The 9,803-nt window shown below is 48.2% G+C and overlaps 33 non-coding genes and 7 pseudogenes across 33 annotated transcripts; all 40 read left to right on the top strand.

The window, feature by feature from the left end:
* Window positions 1–119: 119 nt before the first annotated feature.
* LOC135724167 (5S ribosomal RNA) lies at window positions 120–238 on the top strand. Its single transcript, XR_010523839.1, has one exon. It is a non-coding gene; the product is annotated as a 5S ribosomal RNA (ribosomal RNA).
* Window positions 239–362: 124 nt separating this feature from the next.
* On the top strand, window positions 363–481 carry LOC135724179 (5S ribosomal RNA). The gene has a single exon (XR_010523851.1). It is a non-coding gene; the product is annotated as a 5S ribosomal RNA (ribosomal RNA).
* Window positions 482–607: 126 nt separating this feature from the next.
* Window positions 608–726, top strand: LOC135724191 (5S ribosomal RNA). Its single transcript, XR_010523863.1, has one exon. It is a non-coding gene; the product is annotated as a 5S ribosomal RNA (ribosomal RNA).
* A 125-nt stretch (window positions 727–851) lies between these two features.
* On the top strand, window positions 852–970 carry LOC135726389 (5S ribosomal RNA). The gene has a single exon (XR_010524969.1). It is a non-coding gene; the product is annotated as a 5S ribosomal RNA (ribosomal RNA).
* Window positions 971–1,096: 126 nt separating this feature from the next.
* LOC135724028 (5S ribosomal RNA) lies at window positions 1,097–1,215 on the top strand. Its single transcript, XR_010523704.1, has one exon. It is a non-coding gene; the product is annotated as a 5S ribosomal RNA (ribosomal RNA).
* Window positions 1,216–1,340: 125 nt separating this feature from the next.
* On the top strand, window positions 1,341–1,459 carry LOC135724203 (5S ribosomal RNA). The gene has a single exon (XR_010523874.1). It is a non-coding gene; the product is annotated as a 5S ribosomal RNA (ribosomal RNA).
* Window positions 1,460–1,584: 125 nt separating this feature from the next.
* Window positions 1,585–1,703, top strand: LOC135723656 (5S ribosomal RNA). The gene has a single exon (XR_010523349.1). It is a non-coding gene; the product is annotated as a 5S ribosomal RNA (ribosomal RNA).
* Window positions 1,704–1,829: 126 nt separating this feature from the next.
* Window positions 1,830–1,948, top strand: LOC135726735 (5S ribosomal RNA; annotated as a pseudogene).
* Window positions 1,949–2,074: 126 nt separating this feature from the next.
* LOC135724569 (5S ribosomal RNA) lies at window positions 2,075–2,193 on the top strand. Its single transcript, XR_010524232.1, has one exon. It is a non-coding gene; the product is annotated as a 5S ribosomal RNA (ribosomal RNA).
* A 120-nt stretch (window positions 2,194–2,313) lies between these two features.
* LOC135723657 (5S ribosomal RNA) lies at window positions 2,314–2,432 on the top strand. The gene has a single exon (XR_010523350.1). It is a non-coding gene; the product is annotated as a 5S ribosomal RNA (ribosomal RNA).
* A 125-nt stretch (window positions 2,433–2,557) lies between these two features.
* LOC135724215 (5S ribosomal RNA) lies at window positions 2,558–2,676 on the top strand. Its single transcript, XR_010523885.1, has one exon. It is a non-coding gene; the product is annotated as a 5S ribosomal RNA (ribosomal RNA).
* A 126-nt stretch (window positions 2,677–2,802) lies between these two features.
* Window positions 2,803–2,921, top strand: LOC135724570 (5S ribosomal RNA). Its single transcript, XR_010524233.1, has one exon. It is a non-coding gene; the product is annotated as a 5S ribosomal RNA (ribosomal RNA).
* Window positions 2,922–3,041: 120 nt separating this feature from the next.
* Window positions 3,042–3,160, top strand: LOC135726434 (5S ribosomal RNA; annotated as a pseudogene).
* A 121-nt stretch (window positions 3,161–3,281) lies between these two features.
* Window positions 3,282–3,400, top strand: LOC135724226 (5S ribosomal RNA). Its single transcript, XR_010523896.1, has one exon. It is a non-coding gene; the product is annotated as a 5S ribosomal RNA (ribosomal RNA).
* A 126-nt stretch (window positions 3,401–3,526) lies between these two features.
* LOC135726173 (5S ribosomal RNA) lies at window positions 3,527–3,645 on the top strand (annotated as a pseudogene).
* Window positions 3,646–3,770: 125 nt separating this feature from the next.
* On the top strand, window positions 3,771–3,889 carry LOC135724238 (5S ribosomal RNA). The gene has a single exon (XR_010523909.1). It is a non-coding gene; the product is annotated as a 5S ribosomal RNA (ribosomal RNA).
* Window positions 3,890–4,014: 125 nt separating this feature from the next.
* LOC135726435 (5S ribosomal RNA) lies at window positions 4,015–4,133 on the top strand (annotated as a pseudogene).
* A 125-nt stretch (window positions 4,134–4,258) lies between these two features.
* Window positions 4,259–4,377, top strand: LOC135724250 (5S ribosomal RNA). The gene has a single exon (XR_010523920.1). It is a non-coding gene; the product is annotated as a 5S ribosomal RNA (ribosomal RNA).
* Window positions 4,378–4,503: 126 nt separating this feature from the next.
* Window positions 4,504–4,622, top strand: LOC135724262 (5S ribosomal RNA). The gene has a single exon (XR_010523931.1). It is a non-coding gene; the product is annotated as a 5S ribosomal RNA (ribosomal RNA).
* A 124-nt stretch (window positions 4,623–4,746) lies between these two features.
* On the top strand, window positions 4,747–4,865 carry LOC135725086 (5S ribosomal RNA). The gene has a single exon (XR_010524736.1). It is a non-coding gene; the product is annotated as a 5S ribosomal RNA (ribosomal RNA).
* A 126-nt stretch (window positions 4,866–4,991) lies between these two features.
* LOC135726189 (5S ribosomal RNA) lies at window positions 4,992–5,110 on the top strand (annotated as a pseudogene).
* A 126-nt stretch (window positions 5,111–5,236) lies between these two features.
* Window positions 5,237–5,355, top strand: LOC135724571 (5S ribosomal RNA). Its single transcript, XR_010524234.1, has one exon. It is a non-coding gene; the product is annotated as a 5S ribosomal RNA (ribosomal RNA).
* Window positions 5,356–5,475: 120 nt separating this feature from the next.
* LOC135723659 (5S ribosomal RNA) lies at window positions 5,476–5,594 on the top strand. Its single transcript, XR_010523351.1, has one exon. It is a non-coding gene; the product is annotated as a 5S ribosomal RNA (ribosomal RNA).
* A 125-nt stretch (window positions 5,595–5,719) lies between these two features.
* Window positions 5,720–5,838, top strand: LOC135724274 (5S ribosomal RNA). Its single transcript, XR_010523942.1, has one exon. It is a non-coding gene; the product is annotated as a 5S ribosomal RNA (ribosomal RNA).
* Window positions 5,839–5,964: 126 nt separating this feature from the next.
* Window positions 5,965–6,083, top strand: LOC135724572 (5S ribosomal RNA). The gene has a single exon (XR_010524235.1). It is a non-coding gene; the product is annotated as a 5S ribosomal RNA (ribosomal RNA).
* A 120-nt stretch (window positions 6,084–6,203) lies between these two features.
* Window positions 6,204–6,322, top strand: LOC135726436 (5S ribosomal RNA; annotated as a pseudogene).
* A 125-nt stretch (window positions 6,323–6,447) lies between these two features.
* Window positions 6,448–6,566, top strand: LOC135724285 (5S ribosomal RNA). Its single transcript, XR_010523953.1, has one exon. It is a non-coding gene; the product is annotated as a 5S ribosomal RNA (ribosomal RNA).
* A 126-nt stretch (window positions 6,567–6,692) lies between these two features.
* LOC135724298 (5S ribosomal RNA) lies at window positions 6,693–6,811 on the top strand. Its single transcript, XR_010523966.1, has one exon. It is a non-coding gene; the product is annotated as a 5S ribosomal RNA (ribosomal RNA).
* A 125-nt stretch (window positions 6,812–6,936) lies between these two features.
* On the top strand, window positions 6,937–7,055 carry LOC135724309 (5S ribosomal RNA). Its single transcript, XR_010523977.1, has one exon. It is a non-coding gene; the product is annotated as a 5S ribosomal RNA (ribosomal RNA).
* Window positions 7,056–7,182: 127 nt separating this feature from the next.
* LOC135725053 (5S ribosomal RNA) lies at window positions 7,183–7,301 on the top strand. Its single transcript, XR_010524706.1, has one exon. It is a non-coding gene; the product is annotated as a 5S ribosomal RNA (ribosomal RNA).
* Window positions 7,302–7,426: 125 nt separating this feature from the next.
* Window positions 7,427–7,545, top strand: LOC135724320 (5S ribosomal RNA). Its single transcript, XR_010523988.1, has one exon. It is a non-coding gene; the product is annotated as a 5S ribosomal RNA (ribosomal RNA).
* A 126-nt stretch (window positions 7,546–7,671) lies between these two features.
* On the top strand, window positions 7,672–7,790 carry LOC135724331 (5S ribosomal RNA). Its single transcript, XR_010523999.1, has one exon. It is a non-coding gene; the product is annotated as a 5S ribosomal RNA (ribosomal RNA).
* Window positions 7,791–7,914: 124 nt separating this feature from the next.
* LOC135724342 (5S ribosomal RNA) lies at window positions 7,915–8,033 on the top strand. Its single transcript, XR_010524011.1, has one exon. It is a non-coding gene; the product is annotated as a 5S ribosomal RNA (ribosomal RNA).
* Window positions 8,034–8,159: 126 nt separating this feature from the next.
* On the top strand, window positions 8,160–8,278 carry LOC135724354 (5S ribosomal RNA). Its single transcript, XR_010524022.1, has one exon. It is a non-coding gene; the product is annotated as a 5S ribosomal RNA (ribosomal RNA).
* A 125-nt stretch (window positions 8,279–8,403) lies between these two features.
* LOC135726509 (5S ribosomal RNA) lies at window positions 8,404–8,522 on the top strand. The gene has a single exon (XR_010524980.1). It is a non-coding gene; the product is annotated as a 5S ribosomal RNA (ribosomal RNA).
* Window positions 8,523–8,648: 126 nt separating this feature from the next.
* LOC135724030 (5S ribosomal RNA) lies at window positions 8,649–8,767 on the top strand. The gene has a single exon (XR_010523705.1). It is a non-coding gene; the product is annotated as a 5S ribosomal RNA (ribosomal RNA).
* A 125-nt stretch (window positions 8,768–8,892) lies between these two features.
* Window positions 8,893–9,011, top strand: LOC135724366 (5S ribosomal RNA). Its single transcript, XR_010524033.1, has one exon. It is a non-coding gene; the product is annotated as a 5S ribosomal RNA (ribosomal RNA).
* Window positions 9,012–9,136: 125 nt separating this feature from the next.
* Window positions 9,137–9,255, top strand: LOC135723660 (5S ribosomal RNA). The gene has a single exon (XR_010523352.1). It is a non-coding gene; the product is annotated as a 5S ribosomal RNA (ribosomal RNA).
* A 126-nt stretch (window positions 9,256–9,381) lies between these two features.
* On the top strand, window positions 9,382–9,500 carry LOC135726736 (5S ribosomal RNA; annotated as a pseudogene).
* Window positions 9,501–9,626: 126 nt separating this feature from the next.
* LOC135724573 (5S ribosomal RNA) lies at window positions 9,627–9,745 on the top strand. The gene has a single exon (XR_010524236.1). It is a non-coding gene; the product is annotated as a 5S ribosomal RNA (ribosomal RNA).
* The last annotated feature ends 58 nt before the right edge of the window (window positions 9,746–9,803 follow it).

The raw sequence follows: 9,803 nt of genomic DNA on the forward strand, positions 1-9,803 counted from the left end.
AATTAATAATTTTTTTTATGTCATTTTTTCCCATGAATGCGTCCTTTCTGTAACCATTTACCGATGTCATTGCGTTGCCACATTAGCCTTGAAGTGTCTCTCGAATCGAGTCAGCACTCGCTTACGGCCACACCACCCTGAGCACGCCCGCTCTCGTCTGATCTCGGAAGCCAAGCAGGGTCGGGCCTGGTTAGTACTTGGATGGGAGACCGCCTGGGAATACCAGGTGCTGTAAGCATTTAATTAATTAATTATTTTTTATGTCATTTTTTCCCATGAATGCGACCTTTCTGTAAGCGTTCACTGATGTCATGGCGTTGCCACATAAGTCTTGAAGTGTCTATCGAAGCGAGTCAGCACTCGCTTACGGCCACACCACCCTGAGCACGCCCGCTCTCGTCTGATCTCGGAAGCCAAGCAGGGTCGGGCCTGGTTAGTACTTGGATGGGAGACCGCCTGGGAATACCAGGTGCTGTAAGCATTTAATTAATTAATAATTTTTTTTATGTCATTTTTTCCCATGAATGCGTCCTTTCTGTAACCATTTACCGATGTCATTGCATTGCCACATTAGCCTTGAAGTGTCTCTCGAATCGAGTCAGCACTCGCTTACGGCCACACCACCCTGAGCACGCCCGCTCTCGTCTGATCTCGGAAGCCAAGCAGGGTCGGGCCTGGTTAGTACTTGGATGGGAGACCGCCTGGGAATACCAGGTGCTGTAAGCATTTAATTAATTAAATATTTTTTTATGTCATTTTTTCCCATGAATGCGACCTTTCTGTAAGCGTTCACTGATGTCATGGCGTTGCCACATAAGTCTTGAAGTGTCTATCGAAGCGAGTCAGCACTCGCTTACGGCCACACCACCCTGAGCGCGCCCGCTCTCGTCTGATCTCGGAAGCCAAGCAGGGTCGGGCCTGGTTAGTACTTGGATGGGAGACCGCCTGGGAATACCAGGTGCTGTAAGCATTTAATTAATTAATTATTTTTTTTATGTCATTTTTTCCCATGAATGCGTCCTTTCTGTAACCATTTACCGATGTCATTGCGTTGCCACATTAGCCTTGAAGTGTCTCTCGAATCGAGTCAGCACTCGCTTACGGCCACACCACCCTGAGCACGCCCGTTCTCGTCTGATCTCGTAAGCCAAGCAGGGTCGGGCCTGGTTAGTACTTGGATGGGAGACCGCCTGGGAATACCAGGTGCTGTAAGCATTTAATTAATTAATTATTTTTTTATGTCATTTTTTCCCATGAATGCGATCTTTCTGTAAGTGTTCACCGATGTCATGGCGTTGCCACATAAGTCTTGAAGTGTCTATCGAAGCGAGTCAGCACTCGCTTACGGCCACACCACCCTGAGCACGCCCGCTCTCGTCTGATCTCGGAAGCCAAGCAGGGTCGGGCCTGGTTAGTACTTGGATGGGAGACCGCCTGGGAATACCAGGTGCTGTAAGCATTTAATTAATTAAATATTTATTTATGTCATATTTTCCCATGAATGCGTCCTTTCTGTAACCATTTACCGATGTCATTGCGTTGCCACATTAGCCTTGAAGTGTCTCTCGAATCGAGTCAGCACTCGCTTACGGCCACGCCACCCTGAGCACGCCCGCTCTCGTCTGATCTCGGAAGCCAAGCAGGGTCGGGCCTGGTTAGTACTTGGATGGGAGACCGCCTGGGAATACCAGGTGCTGTAAGCATTTAATTAATTAATTATTTTTTTTATGTCATTTTTTCCCATGAATGCGTCCTTTCTGTAACCATTTACCGATGTCATTGCGTTGCCACATTAGCCTTGAAGTGTCTCTCGAATCGGGTCAGCACTCGTTTACGGCCACACCACCCTGAGCACGCCTGCTCTCGTCTGATCTCGGAAGCCAAGCAGGGTCGGGCCTGGTTAGTACTTGGATGGGAGACCGCCTGGGAATACCAGATGCTGTAATAATTTAATTGATTAATTATTTTTTTTATGTCATTTTTTCCCATGAATGCGTCCTTTCTGTAACCATTTACCGATGTCATTGCGTTGCCACATTAGCCTTGAAGTGTCTCTCGAATCGAGTCAGCACTCGTTTACGGCCACACCACCCTGAGCACGCCCGCTCTCGTCTGATCTCGGAAGCCAAGCAGGGTCGGGCCTGGTTAGTACTTGGATGGGAGACCGCCTGGGAATACCTGGTGCTGTAAGAATTAAATTAATTAATTATTTATGTCATTTTTCCCATGAATGCGTCCTTTCTGTAAGCGTTCTCCCATGGCATGGCGTTGCCACATTAGTTTTGAAGTGTCTCTCGAATCAAGTCAGCACTCGCTTACGGCCACGCCACCCTGAGCACGCCCGCTCTCGTCTGATCTCGGAAGCCAAGCAGGGTCGGGCCTGGTTAGTACTTGGATGGGAGACCGCCTGGGAATACCAGGTGCTGTAAGCATTTAATTAATTAAATATTTATTTATGTCATATTTTCCCATGAATGCGTCCTTTCTGTAACCATTTACCGATGTCATTGCGTTGCCACATTAGCCTTGAAGTGTCTCTCGAATCGAGTCAGCACTCGCTTACGGCCACACCACCCTGAGCACGCCCGCTCTCGTCTGATCTCGGAAGCCAAGCAGGGTCGGGCCTGGTTAGTACTTGGATGGGAGACCGCCTGGGAATACCAGGTGCTGTAAGCATTTAATTAATTAATTATTTTTTTTATGTCATTTTTTCCCATGAATGCGTCCTTTCTGTAACCATTTACCGATGTCATTGCGTTGCCACATTAGCCTTGAAGTGTCTCTCGAATCGAGTCAGCACTCGTTTACGGCCACACCACCCTGAGCACGCCCGCTCTCGTCTGATCTCGGAAGCCAAGCAGGGTCGGGCCTGGTTAGTACTTGGATGGGAGACCGCCTGGGAATACCTGGTGCTGTAAGAATTAAATTAATTAATTATTTATGTCATTTTTCCCATGAATGCGTCCTTTCTGTAAGCGTTCTCCCATGGCATGGCGTTGCCACATTAGTTTTGAAGTGTCTCTCGAATCAAGTCAGCACTCGCTTACGGCCACGCCACCCTGAGCACGCCCGCTCTCGTCTGATCTCGTAAGCCAAGCAGGGTCGGGCCTGGTTAGTACTTGGATGGGAGACCGCCTGGGAATACCAGGTGCTCTAAGCATTTAATTAATAATTTTTTTATGTCATTTTTTCCCATGAATGCGTCCTTTCTGTAAGCGTTCTCCCATGGCATGGCGTTGCCACATTAGTTTTGAAGTGTCTCTCGAATCAAGTCTGCACTCGCTTACGGCCACACCACCCTGAGCACGCCCGCTCTCGTCTGATCTCGGAAGCCAAGCAGGGTCGGGCCTGGTTAGTACTTGGATGGGAGACCGCCTGGGAATACCAGGTGCTGTAAGCATTTAATTAATTAATAATTTTTTTTATGTCATTTTTTCCCATGAATGCGTCCTTTCTGTAACCATTTACCGATGTCATTGCGTTGCCACATTAGCCTTGAAGTGTCTCTCGAATCGAGTCAGCACTCGCTTACGGCCACACCACCCTGAGCACGCCCGTTCTCGTCTGATCTCGTAAGCCAAGCAGGGTCGGGCCTGGATAGTACTTGGATGGGAGACAGCCTGGGAATACCAGGTGCTGTAAGCATTGAATTAATTAATTATTTTTTTATGTCATTTTTTCCCATGAATGCGATATTTCTGTAAGTGTTCACCGATGTCATGGCGTTGCCACATAAGTCTTGAAGTGTCTATCGAAGCGAGTCAGCACTCGCTTACGGCCACACCACCCTGAGCACGCCCGCTCTCGTCTGATCTCGGAAGCCAAGCAGGGTCGGGCCTGGTTAGTACTTGGATGGGAGACCGCCTGGGAATACCAGGTGCTGTAAGCATTTAATTAATTAAATATTTATTTATGTCATATTTTCCCATGAATGCGTCCTTTCTGTAACCATTTACCGATGTCATTGCGTTGCCACATTAGCCTTGAAGTGTCTCTCGAATCGAGTCAGCACTCGCTTACGGCCACGCCACCCTGAGCACGCCCGCTCTCGTCTGATCTCGTAAGCCAAGCAGGGTCGGGCCTGGTTAGTACTTGGATGGGAGACCGCCTGGGAATACCAGGTGCTCTAAGCATTTAATTAATTAATTATTTTTTTATGTCATTTTTTCCCATGAATGCGTCCTTTCTGTAAGCGTTCTCCCATGGCATGGCGTTGCCACATTAGTTTTGAAGTGTCTCTCGAATCAAGTCTGCACTCGCTTACGGCCACACCACCCTGAGCACGCCCGCTCTCGTCTGATCTCGGAAGCCAAGCAGGGTCGGGCCTGGTTAGTACTTGGATGGGAGACCGCCTGGGAATACCAGGTGCTGTAAGCATTTAATTAATTAATAAATTTTTTTATGTCATTTTTTCCCATGAATGCGTCCTTTCTGTAACCATTTACCGATGTCATTGCGTTGCCACATTAGCCTTGAAGTGTCTCTCGAATCGAGTCAGCACTCGCTTACGGCCACACCACCCTGAGCACGCCCGCTCTCGTCTGATCTCGGAAGCCAAGCAGGGTCGGGCCTGGTTAGTACTTGGATGGGAGACCGCCTGGGAATACCAGGTGCTGTAAGCATTTAATTAATTAATTATTTTTTTATGTCATTTTTTCCCATGAATGCGAATTTCTGTAAGCGTTCAGTGATGTCATGGCGTTGCCACATAAGTCTTGAAGTGTCTATCGAAGCGAGTCAGCACTCGCTTACGGCCACACCACCCTGAGCACGCCCGCTCTCGTCTGATCTCGCAAGCCAAGCAGGGTCGGGCCTGGTTAGTACTTGGATGGGAGACCGCCTGGGAATACCAGGTGCTGTAAGCATTTAATTAATTAATTATTTTTTTTATGTCATTTTTTCCCATGAATGCGTCCTTTCTGTAACCATTTACCGATGTCATTGCGTTGCCACATTAGCCTTGAAGTGTCTCTCGAATCGGGTCAGCACTCGTTTACGGCCACACCACCCTGAGCACGCCCGCTCTCGTCTGATCTCGGAAGCCAAGCAGGGTCGGGCCTGGTTAGTACTTGGATGGGAGACCGCCTGGGAATACCAGATGCTGTAATAATTTAATTGATTAATTATTTTTTTTATGTCATTTTTTCCCATGAATGCGTCCTTTCTGTAACCATTTACCGATGTCATTGCGTTGCCACATTAGCCTTGAAGTGTCTCTCGAATCGAGTCAGCACTCGTTTACGGCCACACCACCCTGAGCACGCCCGCTCTCGTCTGATCTCGGAAGCCAAGCAGGGTCGGGCCTGGTTAGTACTTGGATGGGAGACCGCCTGGGAATACCTGGTGCTGTAAGAATTAAATTAATTAATTATTTATGTCATTTTTCCCATGAATGCGTCCTTTCTGTAAGCGTTCTCCCATGGCATGGCGTTGCCACATTAGTTTTGAAGTGTCTCTCGAATCAAGTCAGCACTCGCTTACGGCCACGCCACCCTGAGCACGCCCGCTCTCGTCTGATCTCGGAAGCCAAGCAGGGTCGGGCCTGGTTAGTACTTGGATGGGAGACCGCCTGGGAATACCAGGTGCTGTAAGCATTTAATTAATTAAATATTTATTTATGTCATATTTTCCCATGAATGCGTCCTTTCTGTAACCATTTACCGATGTCATTGCGTTGCCACATTAGCCTTGAAGTGTCTCTCGAATCGAGTCAGCACTCGCTTACGGCCACACCACCCTGAGCACGCCCGCTCTCGTCTGATCTCGGAAGCCAAGCAGGGTCGGGCCTGGTTAGTACTTGGATGGGAGACCGCCTGGGAATACCAGGTGCTGTAAGCATTTAATTAATTAATTATTTTTTTTATGTCATTTTTTCCCATGAATGCGTCCTTTCTGTAACCATTTACCGATGTCATTGCGTTGCCACATTAGCCTTGAAGTGTCTCTCGAATCGAGTCAGCACTCGTTTACGGCCACACCACCCTGAGCACGCCCGCTCTCGTCTGATCTCGGAAGCCAAGCAGGGTCGGGCCTGGTTAGTACTTGGATGGGAGACCGCCTGGGAATACCTGGTGCTGTAAGAATTAAATTAATTAATTATTTATGTCATTTTTCCCATGAATGCGTCCTTTCTGTAAGCGTTCTCCCATGGCATGGCGTTGCCACATTAGTTTTGAAGTGTCTCTCGAATCAAGTCAGCACTCGCTTACGGCCACGCCACCCTGAGCACGCCCGCTCTCGTCTGATCTCGTAAGCCAAGCAGGGTCGGGCCTGGTTAGTACTTGGATGGGAGACCGCCTGGGAATACCAGGTGCTCTAAGCATTTAATTAATTAATAATTTTTTTATGTCATTTTTTCCCATGAATGCGTCCTTTCTGTAAGCGTTCTCCCATGGCATGGCGTTGCCACATTAGTTTTGAAGTGGCTCTCGAATCAAGTCTGCACTCGCTTACGGCCACACCACCCTGAGCACGCCCGCTCTCGTCTGATCTCGGAAGCCAAGCAGGGTCGGGCCTGGTTAGTACTTGGATGGGAGACCGCCTGGGAATACCAGGTGCTGTAAGCATTTAATTAATTAATAATTTTTTTTATGTCATTTTTTCCCATGAATGCGTCCTTTCTGTAACCATTTACCGATGTCATTGCGTTGCCACATTAGCCTTGAAGTGTCTCTCGAATCGAGTCAGCACTCGCTTACGGCCACACCACCCTGAGCACGCCCGCTCTCGTCTGATCTCGGAAGCCAAGCAGGGTCGGGCCTGGTTAGTACTTGGATGGGAGACCGCCTGGGAATACCAGGTGCTGTAAGCATTTAATTAATTAAATATTTTTTTATGTCATTTTTTCCCATGAATGCGACCTTTCTGTAAGCGTTCACTGATGTCATGGCGTTGCCACATAAGTCTTGAAGTGTCTATCGAAGCGAGTCAGCACTCGCTTACGGCCACACCACCCTGAGCACGCCCGCTCTCGTCTGATCTCGGAAGCCAAGCAGGGTCGGGCCTGGTTAGTACTTGGATGGGAGACCGCCTGGGAATACCAGGTGCTGTAAGCATTTAATTAATTAATAATTTTTTTTTATGTCATTTTTTCCCATGAATGCGTCCTTTCTGTAACCATTTACCGATGTCATTGCGTTGCCACATTAGCCTTGAAGTGTCTCTCGAATCGAGTCAGCACTCGCTTACGGCCACACCACCCTGAGCACGCCCGTTCTCGTCTGATCTCGGAAGCCAAGCAGGGTCGGGCCTGGTTAGTACTTGGATGGGAGACCGCCTGGGAATACCAGGTGCTCTAAGCATTTAATTAATTAATTATTTTTTTATGTCATTTTTTCCCATGAATGCGTCCTTTCTGTAAGCGTTCTCCCATGGCATGGCGTTGCCACATTAGTTTTGAAGTGTCTCTCGAATCAAGTCTGCACTCGCTTACGGCCACACCACCCTGAGCACGCCCGCTCTCGTCTGATCTCGGAAGCCAAGCAGGGTCGGGCCTGGTTAGTACTTGGATGGGAGACCGCCTGGGAATACCAGGTGCTGTAAGCATTTAATTAATTAATAATTTTTTTTATGTCATTTTTTCCCATGAATGCGTCCTTTCTGTAACCATTTACCGATGTCATTGCGTTGCCACATTAGCCTTGAAGTGTCTCTCGAATCGAGTCAGCACTCGCTTACGGCCACACCACCCTGAGCACGCCCGCTCTCGTCTGATCTCGGAAGCCAAGCAGGGTCGGGCCTGGTTAGTACTTGGATGGGAGACCGCCTGGGAATACCAGGTGCTGTAAGCATTTAATTAATTAATTATTTTTTATGTCATTTTTTCCCATGAATGCGACCTTTCTGTAAGCGTTCACTGATGTCATGGCGTTGCCACATAAGTCTTGAAGTGTCTATCGAAGCGAGTCAGCACTCGCTTACGGCCACACCACCCTGAGCACGCCCGCTCTCGTCTGATCTCGGAAGCCAAGCAGGGTCGGGCCTGGTTAGTACTTGGATGGGAGACCGCCTGGGAATACCAGGTGCTGTAAGCATTTAATTAATTAATAATTTTTTTTATGTCATTTTTTCCCATGAATGCGTCCTTTCTGTAACCATTTACCGATGTCATTGCATTGCCACATTAGCCTTGAAGTGTCTCTCGAATCGAGTCAGCACTCGCTTACGGCCACACCACCCTGAGCACGCCCGCTCTCGTCTGATCTCGGAAGCCAAGCAGGGTCGGGCCTGGTTAGTACTTGGATGGGAGACCGCCTGGGAATACCAGGTGCTGTAAGCATTTAATTAATTAAATATTTTTTTATGTCATTTTTTCCCATGAATGCGACCTTTCTGTAAGCGTTCACTGATGTCATGGCGTTGCCACATAAGTCTTGAAGTGTCTATCGAAGCGAGTCAGCACTCGCTTACGGCCACACCACCCTGAGCGCGCCCGCTCTCGTCTGATCTCGGAAGCCAAGCAGGGTCGGGCCTGGTTAGTACTTGGATGGGAGACCGCCTGGGAATACCAGGTGCTGTAAGCATTTAATTAATTAATTATTTTTTTTATGTCATTTTTTCCCATGAATGCGTCCTTTCTGTAACCATTTACCGATGTCATTGCGTTGCCACATTAGCCTTGAAGTGTCTCTCGAATCGAGTCAGCACTCGCTTACGGCCACACCACCCTGAGCACGCCCGTTCTCGTCTGATCTCGTAAGCCAAGCAGGGTCGGGCCTGGTTAGTACTTGGATGGGAGACCGCCTGGGAATACCAGGTGCTGTAAGCATTTAATTAATTAATTATTTTTTTATGTCATTTTTTCCCATGAATGCGATCTTTCTGTAAGTGTTCACCGATGTCATGGCGTTGCCACATAAGTCTTGAAGTGTCTATCGAAGCGAGTCAGCACTCGCTTACGGCCACACCACCCTGAGCACGCCCGCTCTCGTCTGATCTCGGAAGCCAAGCAGGGTCGGGCCTGGTTAGTACTTGGATGGGAGACCGCCTGGGAATACCAGGTGCTGTAAGCATTTAATTAATTAAATATTTATTTATGTCATATTTTCCCATGAATGCGTCCTTTCTGTAACCATTTACCGATGTCATTGCGTTGCCACATTAGCCTTGAAGTGTCTCTCGAATCGAGTCAGCACTCGCTTACGGCCACGCCACCCTGAGCACGCCCGCTCTCGTCTGATCTCGGAAGCCAAGCAGGGTCGGGCCTGGTTAGTACTTGGATGGGAGACCGCCTGGGAATACCAGGTGCTGTAAGCATTTAATTAATTAATTATTTTTTTTATGTCATTTTTTCCCATGAATGCGTCCTTTCTGTAACCATTTACCGATGTCATTGCGTTGCCACATTAGCCTTGAAGTGTCTCTCGAATCGGGTCAGCACTCGTTTACGGCCACACCACCCTGAGCACGCCTGCTCTCGTCTGATCTCGGAAGCCAAGCAGGGTCGGGCCTGGTTAGTACTTGGATGGGAGACCGCCTGGGAATACCAGATGCTGTAATAATTTAATTGATTAATTATTTTTTTTATGTCATTTTTTCCCATGAATGCGTCCTTTCTGTAACCATTTACCGATGTCATTGCGTTGCCACATTAGCCTTGAAGTGTCTCTCGAATCGAGTCAGCACTCGTTTACGGCCACACCACCCTGAGCACGCCCGCTCTCGTCTGATCTCGGAAGCCAAGCAGGGTCGGGCCTGGTTAGTACTTGGATGGGAGACCGCCTGGGAATACCTGGTGCTGTAAGAATTAAATTAATTAATTATTTATGTCATTTTTCCCATGAATGCGTCCTTTCTGTAAGCGT

This window comes from Paramisgurnus dabryanus, chromosome 9, assembly GCF_030506205.2.
Source record: "Paramisgurnus dabryanus chromosome 9, PD_genome_1.1, whole genome shotgun sequence".
NCBI classification, from domain to species: domain Eukaryota; kingdom Metazoa; phylum Chordata; class Actinopteri; order Cypriniformes; family Cobitidae; genus Paramisgurnus; species Paramisgurnus dabryanus.